The sequence below is a fragment of the Pteropus alecto genome, unplaced genomic scaffold (assembly GCF_000325575.1).
Source record: "Pteropus alecto unplaced genomic scaffold, ASM32557v1 scaffold125, whole genome shotgun sequence".
NCBI lineage: Eukaryota > Metazoa > Chordata > Mammalia > Chiroptera > Pteropodidae > Pteropus > Pteropus alecto.
This window is the reverse complement of record NW_006436888.1, coordinates 6,130,255-6,137,428: the sequence shown is the minus strand read 5'-3', so window position 1 is coordinate 6,137,428 and position 7,174 is coordinate 6,130,255. Positions and strand designations below refer to the sequence as shown.

At 53.0% G+C, this 7,174-nt stretch overlaps 1 long non-coding RNA gene across 2 annotated transcripts; it reads right to left on the bottom strand.

Annotated features, from left to right (window-relative positions):
• Window positions 1-1,116: 1,116 nt before the first annotated feature.
• On the bottom strand, window positions 1,117-4,205 carry LOC112481776. 2 transcript variants are annotated; one of them, XR_003047039.1, is made up of 4 exons: window positions 4,001-4,205; window positions 2,763-2,887; window positions 2,074-2,163; window positions 1,117-1,254 (listed from the first exon to the last, which is right to left on the bottom strand). It is a non-coding gene; the product is annotated as an uncharacterized LOC112481776 (long non-coding RNA). The 2 variants fall into 2 exon arrangements; XR_003047038.1 differs by lacking the exon at window positions 4,001-4,205 and adding an exon at window positions 2,986-3,062.
• Window positions 4,206-7,174: the final 2,969 nt, after the last annotated feature.

The following is a 7,174-nucleotide window of genomic DNA, read 5'->3' as shown; positions in this document are numbered from 1 at the left end:
ATGTATCCACTTCCTTCCCTTTTGTAAATTTTCAATTTAATTTTCTTTTATGGTTATATTAAATACTTGCATGATTTTAAGCAAGGTGCTCAGAGAAGTCTAGTTCCATTCCTGTCTCCTGACCCCTTCTTCCCTTATAGATTACCATTTTGTCTGTTTTGAGCGTATTCTTTCATTGTGGGGTTTTTCTTTTAAATACAAGCAAATATTTGAATATATTTCTCTCCCTTAGATCAAAAGGATGTCACACCTGCTGTTCTGCATCTTGCTTTTTTTACTTAATAAAATATCCCAGAGATGACTCCATCTCTATACTGTCTTCATTCCTGTTCATAACTTGTGTGATATCATATCATGATATAATGAGACATAGGTATTTGTTTCTCATCTTTGGTTCCTAGCGCAGAGCTCCTAAATCCCGTGGGATTTCCTGGGTGGCAGAAGCATCTTTTGTTCTATTGCAGGAACTCTCAGTGAGATTTAGGATGGGGAGTCATCACCAGAAAGACCAAACCATGTTTAGAAGCTTGGATGTTTCAGCCGCACTCCACCCCCAACCTCAGGGAGAGGAGATTGAGTTAATAATCGATCATGCATACATAATGAAGGCTCCATGAAAATCGAACTTTAGGATTTGGACAGCTTCTGGGCCAGCGAACACATCCATGTGCTGGAAGGGCGATGCACCCCAACTGCACAGGGACAGGAGCTCCTGCCCTAGGAGACCCTTCCAGGCCTTGGTGTATGTGCCTCTTCGTCTGGCTGTTCATTTGTATCCTTTATAACGTCCTTTATAATAAACCAGTAGAGATAAGTAAAAGTGTTCCCCTGAGTTCTTCTGTGAGCCATTATGACAAATTATCGAAGGCGGTCATGGGAACCCCCAGAACTGTAGCTGAGTCGGACAGAGCTGTGGATAACCTGGGGACCCATCCGAAGTGGAGGCAGCCTTGTCGGTAGTTAGTGTCAGAACTGGATTAAGTTGTAGGACACCCAGTTGGTGCCCACAGAGAATCAGAGAATTGCTTGGTGTGAAACCCCACACGTTCGGGGGTCAGAAGTGAGTGGAGAAACAGTTTTCCTTTATGTGAACACGCGGGAGTTTATTTCCTCAGTCCCCTGCTGATGGGCAGTTTCCAGTCTTTTACAAAGAACTTGGCAGCGAGCCTTTTGGTCTCTTTTGCCAGTCGGGCTGCTTTCTCCCTCTGTGGCCTTGCGTGAGGTCCCTCGCCACTCCCATCTCGGTGTCTCCATCTGTGAAACGAGAAGACAGCGCCTGCCTCACCGGGTGGGTGTGGGGGATAGATGAGCCAACGCACGTTAGCTGTTCTTCTTCATCGCTGCCCACGGCTCCGAGCTTTAAGCCTCTCTGGCGGTGGCAGAAACCCTGACTTCCGAAAGGGCGGTCCCCAGGGAATCGTGTCGGGCCTGAGGGTTGGTTTCAGGCTCTCTCATACTTTCCATGGCTCTCCATTTGCCAAGGAACTAAGGATTACCACACACGAAGGCCAGACACCGCTGGCCGGTGAACATTTCCAGTTTCCCACAGAAGCCAGGCAGCTCGCTTTCGCACCCCCCAAAAGGTGAGATGAAGATTGGGGTGCCCTGCTTCTACTCCCTCCAAAAGGTAACACACAGTATAACCCCCTCCCCTCTTCGGCTGGGCAGCTGGGGGATGCACGTGAGCCATTTATTTCCGCATGTGGCGGAGGGGACAGGGCGGCTATTCCGCAGGACAAATTATACACTCACGCACTACGCACACGCCACATATGGGCAAACGCTGTCCCTCCGAGGGCACAGAAGCCAAATTCGATGTGCCCTGTCTGCACGCGACGCCACGATGGGAAGAACTGGACCAGGTTTCAGGGAGAGCAGGGAAAGGCGAGGGTGGAAACAGCACAGCCTCCCCGGCACCACAGAAGAAACGCAGCCACTGTTTGGGGTACAGTGGAAAGAGCACCAAACCTGGGTTCTCCCCGTAGCTCCATCCTATTTCCCGGAACTCAGGAGAGGTTGTAGGGTAAAGTGGATTAAAAAACAAAAAAACAAAAAAACAGGAGAATGCCTTACTCACGTGGTCTTGCATCAGACAGACCTGGGTTCCAGTTAACGGCAGGAAAGACCAGGCAGCCCAATTACACGGAGCTTCGGTTTCCTCATCTGTAAAATGGGCATCATGATAACAATAACCTCCTTTGCATTATTGTGAGGATTAAATGAGAGGATGCATACAAGGGGTTTTGCTCAGTCTGTGACGTATGAAAGATGCTCAATTAGTGGCAGCCGCTCTCACCATGACGACAAGGGCGAAGAGGCTATGAGGGACTGTGCTTTGAGAAGTGGAAGGAGCTGATGATGGTTACAACTACTTTCACACAACGCCTTCGGGTCTGCGTGTGTTGAGCACATGCCCTTTCTCAAGGGCATCTGTATGCATTCGGGATGCACAGCAATCTCCCTGGTTGGGGTTTATTGATCCCTATTTAACTGATGGGAAGCAGTTCAGAGGGGTTGAGTGACTCGCCAAGACCATCCAGCCCTCAGATGAGGCTTCTCTGGCCTTTTCGTGCATTTTCCTCTGCCCTAGAGCTCCCCGGGCCAGCAAACTCCAATAAAAGTCAAAAGCCAGATTTCAGAATCTCTGGCCCTTTCAAGCTCCAGTTCATTTAATTGCTTGGGTACCTCTTTTTTCTCCTTCCTCATCTGTGTAGCAGGATTAATCACCCCCCAGAGATCAAGAAATAATGAGCGCAACTCACACAGTCAGTGTTTGCTGTGGGCTGGCCCTGCTCGAAGCATTCTGCACGCATTGTCTGATTTCATGCTGCCAGCAATCACATGCGATGAGTACAATGGTTATCTCGCTTTCGCAGAAGAGCTGGGGCTGAGAGAGGTTAAGTAATTTGCTCAAGGTCACACAGCTAAGTGGCAGAGGCCGGATTCAAATCCAGATCTGTCTGGCCCCAAAACCGAAGCTCTTACCCGAGACATTACTGTCTCCCAGAAACTGCTCTGGCGGTGAAAGTGTCTCCAAAGCCACGAAAAGTCAGAGGGGCGGCAAATGGAAGAACCGCTTGGCTGGTCTCCATCCTGTTCAACAGCCCTCCCCACCCCCCAGCTCCACGGGGAGGGGGGTCGGGTGGGTGAGCCAAGACTCTGGGGTGGCACAGTGAAGCGAAGCAGATGTCTCAGCCAAGGACCAGGCCCCCCACCCCATCCCACAGGTCAGTCAGGAAGTCCTTTCTGTGTAAAGACAGGCCTGCCCTCATCATCCCAGGCCAGTTCCCACCCTTACGCACTGCACAGCTGGCCTTCTCACCTGCACATGGCCTTTTCCAGGTTACCAAGGCCTTCTAGAGCCTTCTCTCATTTACCCCCGAGTCTGTCATTTCCTAGCTCTTTGGCCTCTCCTCTCTTTCATTATCTATAAAGCGGGATCATTATGACACGTACCTCACAGGGACGTGGTGCAGATTAAACATGCTAATGCATCGTAAGTACTCGACACTGTCGCTGGCCCATAGCGAGGGCTCAGTACATGATGTCTATTCTTCCAGCTAGGTCCTCTCTCAGTCAGCCCACAAACCAGGGGATGGACAGAGCAGGGAGTGACTAACGCTTCTCTCTCTGCCTGCTCAAATCCTGCTGGTTATTTAGGAGCCCTGAGGCCCGTGTCCTTGCCTGTCTGACTAGGAGGCTGAGTCAGGCGCCTTCCTCCCAGAGCTTCTCTTCTGCACAGCCCTGATCATGGGCCCCAGGCACCTTCAGGGCTGGAACATCACAGCAAGCCTTGCTGTCACAGGCCTGGTGCTGCGCCCTTCTCTGTCCAGCCTGCAGGAAGAGCCAGGGGAAGGGACCACTTACCGGGGGAGGGACTTCACTGCTGGCCCTTTGTGCATGCTGAAAGCCTCCTATCTCTAGTTTCCTCTTGGGCCTCAAGGGACAGCAGGAAGCGGGGGGGTGACTCCTGCCTCCTCATTGCCCAGATTCTGCTCACCTGTGGCCTCGTGAAGCTGCAGTGCTGGGTCTCCATCAGCTGAGTGCATTGTTTCAGGGGATGCTAGCGAGGATGCGCCCTGTCAGAGGAAGTCGGTCCTCTCCCCCAATCCACCTCACACGGAGCCCTGAGAATTCCCAACGAGACTTGTGCGCCTGGCTCAGGAGGAGCCAGGCAGGAGGCCCAGCAGAGCCTGGGAAAGGCAGAGAGGCAAATCGCAAGAATGCACTGGAGCGAGAAGGGCCTCTCTCACCCTCCGCCCAAGCCCTGGGAGGCAGGGGTGGGCGACCTATGGCCTGCAGGTGAGGGGAGGGGCCCAGCTGAGGAGTCTGTCAAGCCCATCCCCACCCTGAACCCAGGCTGCACTGGCCCAGCTAGGAGCCCTGACAGACTGAGAGGGGGCAGGGCACACTGCCTGAGCTGCAAGACCAGAGAGCTGGAGAGAGAGAGAAGAGGCAGATGGGGAGGCCCAGGGCGAGGAGCCCCAGACACACACTGGGGGGCGGGGCAAGGGATGTTGTCTGTGAGGACCAAAGCTCTTGCCAGCCACCTCCAGGCCTGGGAGGGTGCCTTCTAGCTGAAGGAGGCAAGCCTGGGCAGGGCAGACTGCAGACAGCCCGTTCCCAGGGTCACAGAGACACAAAGCCGTCAGGGCTGTATGCTGAGAGGGCAGAAGGAAGCGGGGCAAGAGCACTTGTTATCTGCCCCTCCGAGTGAAGGAGGTCTACTATCTGCCCCTGGGCCTGACTGCCACCCAGGAACGGAGGAGAGGTTGCATCACTGAGCCTCAAGTCTCCAAACCTGCCCCAGGACCCCAAATCGTCGCCACCCTCACGGCAGGCACCCCACAGAGAACAAAGCCACCTGTCCCAACCACCCTGGGTGGAGATCTGCCAAGGCTCCAGCCAGGTTGTCGCTGTGCCAGGACTTGCAGAAAGGTCTGGATGCCGTACTCCTTCCACGCCCTTGTCTTGCCCATGGCTCCCAAGGTCAGGCCTGAGTGCCTGGCTCTGGACAAGATCCAATCGGGCTGCCAAGCATCCCCCTCCCCAAGTTTCCCTCCACTGCTCCCCTCGGAGCAGGATGAAGGGGAAACGGATGTTAATTTGTGTCTCTGCTAATTTGAAAAGGAGCATAAACAGTGCAGCTCGGAGGCGCAGCTCTGCTGAGGGTGTAGTTTAAGCCCAATTATGTGCGATTAGTGCCTTTGCTCTTTGTTCCCATGGCATATTAATTGCAGATCTGGTATTGTGGCAATTAACACAATTATGGGCCCTCTCTTTCTTCCGGCAGGCCATAATCCACATGCTTTCGGCCAAGGAGGTGGGCTGGAGAGATGGAGGGAGATGCCCGCTGCAGAGAATGCTCACTGTTGTGAGTTGACTCGTGTCTCCCCCAAATTCATACGTTGAAGTCAGAACCCCTGGTACCTCAGAATGTGACCTTATTTGGGCATACGTAGGGACTTCGCAGAGGTAATCCATTTAAAATGAGGTCATTGGGGTGCGCTCTAATCCGATATGACTGGTGTCCTCACAGGAAGGGGAGATTTGGCCCGTAGAAGGGAGACGACATGAAGAGACACAAGGACAGACGCCTGGGGCAGCTTCTCCCCGCCGTCCTCAGAGGCGGCCATCCTGCCGACACCTTGATTTTGGTCTTGTGGCCTCCAGAACCGAGGCGATAAATTTCTATTGCCAAGTCATTTTCTTAAGGTGGGCCAAGCAAACTCAGAGACCCACCTTTGTCCCAGGCAGAGTCCCCCGGGCGGGACAAGGAAGGCTGGGGAGTGGGGGCAGAATTTTCAAGAAGGGACCAGCGGCGAGAGTCATCACCTCCCTCCCGCCGGGCACCCCGTCCCCAGGGCTGCCATCAGTGTCACCGCTGTTCTCCGGGCCCCGAGCCTTTGTTTTCCACGGCACGGCTATGCCGTCCCTTCTCTCTGCTGCCAGCTCTCATTAGTCACCTGGCTCGGCCGATCCCGGATGCGTCACTTCCTTTCCCTTTGCCCCTGTAACCTTGATGACAGAGGATAGGTAACCTATCCAATAAGATAAACAGGATACGTGCTATTTTCCAGGTGAAACCAGTTATAATGGTTGGGTATCTGCACAGTGTTTTACAGCTGACAAGATATTTTATCAAAGGCCTGTTCTCAGTCTACATTGACAACTCCATGGGGGTTAATATTACCACCCATTTCACAGGTGGGGAAACTGAGGCTCGGAGAAGTTGCACACGACCCCTAAGCATCAGGCCTCAGACGTGAGCTCTGATTTTTGCATCTTGTGCTCTTTCTCCAAAGCAGCTGTTCTCACAGGCTCCTCCACAGAATACTTAAACAATTTAAGGGTTCGGTGGTCAAATAGATGAGGAAAAAACTAAATAAAATGGATGTTTTTATTGCAGGACTTCTCAGAACCTTTAATATACTGTGACTCTCCAAAAGGATGCTACATGGCATGCAGCATTTTCCAGCCTTCTCTTTTGTGGGACAGCTGCCATTCCAGGCAGGGCTGCATGACACCACAGTGCCACTCTAGGATGGCAAAACTAAGTCTACATGGGGAAAAGGAAAACTGATCTTATCTCATTGGGTGGGTCCCCTACCTACCCCCCCGCAGCTCTTCCCCTGTCCCTGTGGCAGGCTGGCTGAGCACCCACGATTGGTGTCACTGTGGGAACATTTTACCCTCTGGGGTTCAGCCAGCATCAGAGCCCAGTGGTGACAGCTTGTCCCTGGTCACACTGTAGGCACCACCACTTCCACTGCATGTGGCTCTCGTGGTGATCACGCTCTCTATGGCCTGCCCCATCCTGGCCACAGGGAAGGAGTATGACCAAATCCCCAGCAACTGTGATTGGCCCAACAGGTGCACATGATCCAAGCAGAGCCAATCAGAGGCTGCCCTGGGACCGTTTGGGGCCACTGAGGAAGAACAGAAGCTGTCGGGAGCCATGTTCTGCTGTAGGAGGAGAAGATCTATCTGAAAGGAGATGATGGGACCGAAAGGCAAAGTCAAACAGAAACAAGAGATGGACCTAGAGGGGGAGAATGTTCCAGAGGCGTTGAGTCCCTCAGTTCCAGTCCCTCAGACTCTGGTTTCTGCAGCAGTTGCCTTAATCATATGAACTACACCCAGGGCTTCCCCAGTGACATGAGCTCTTTGGAAT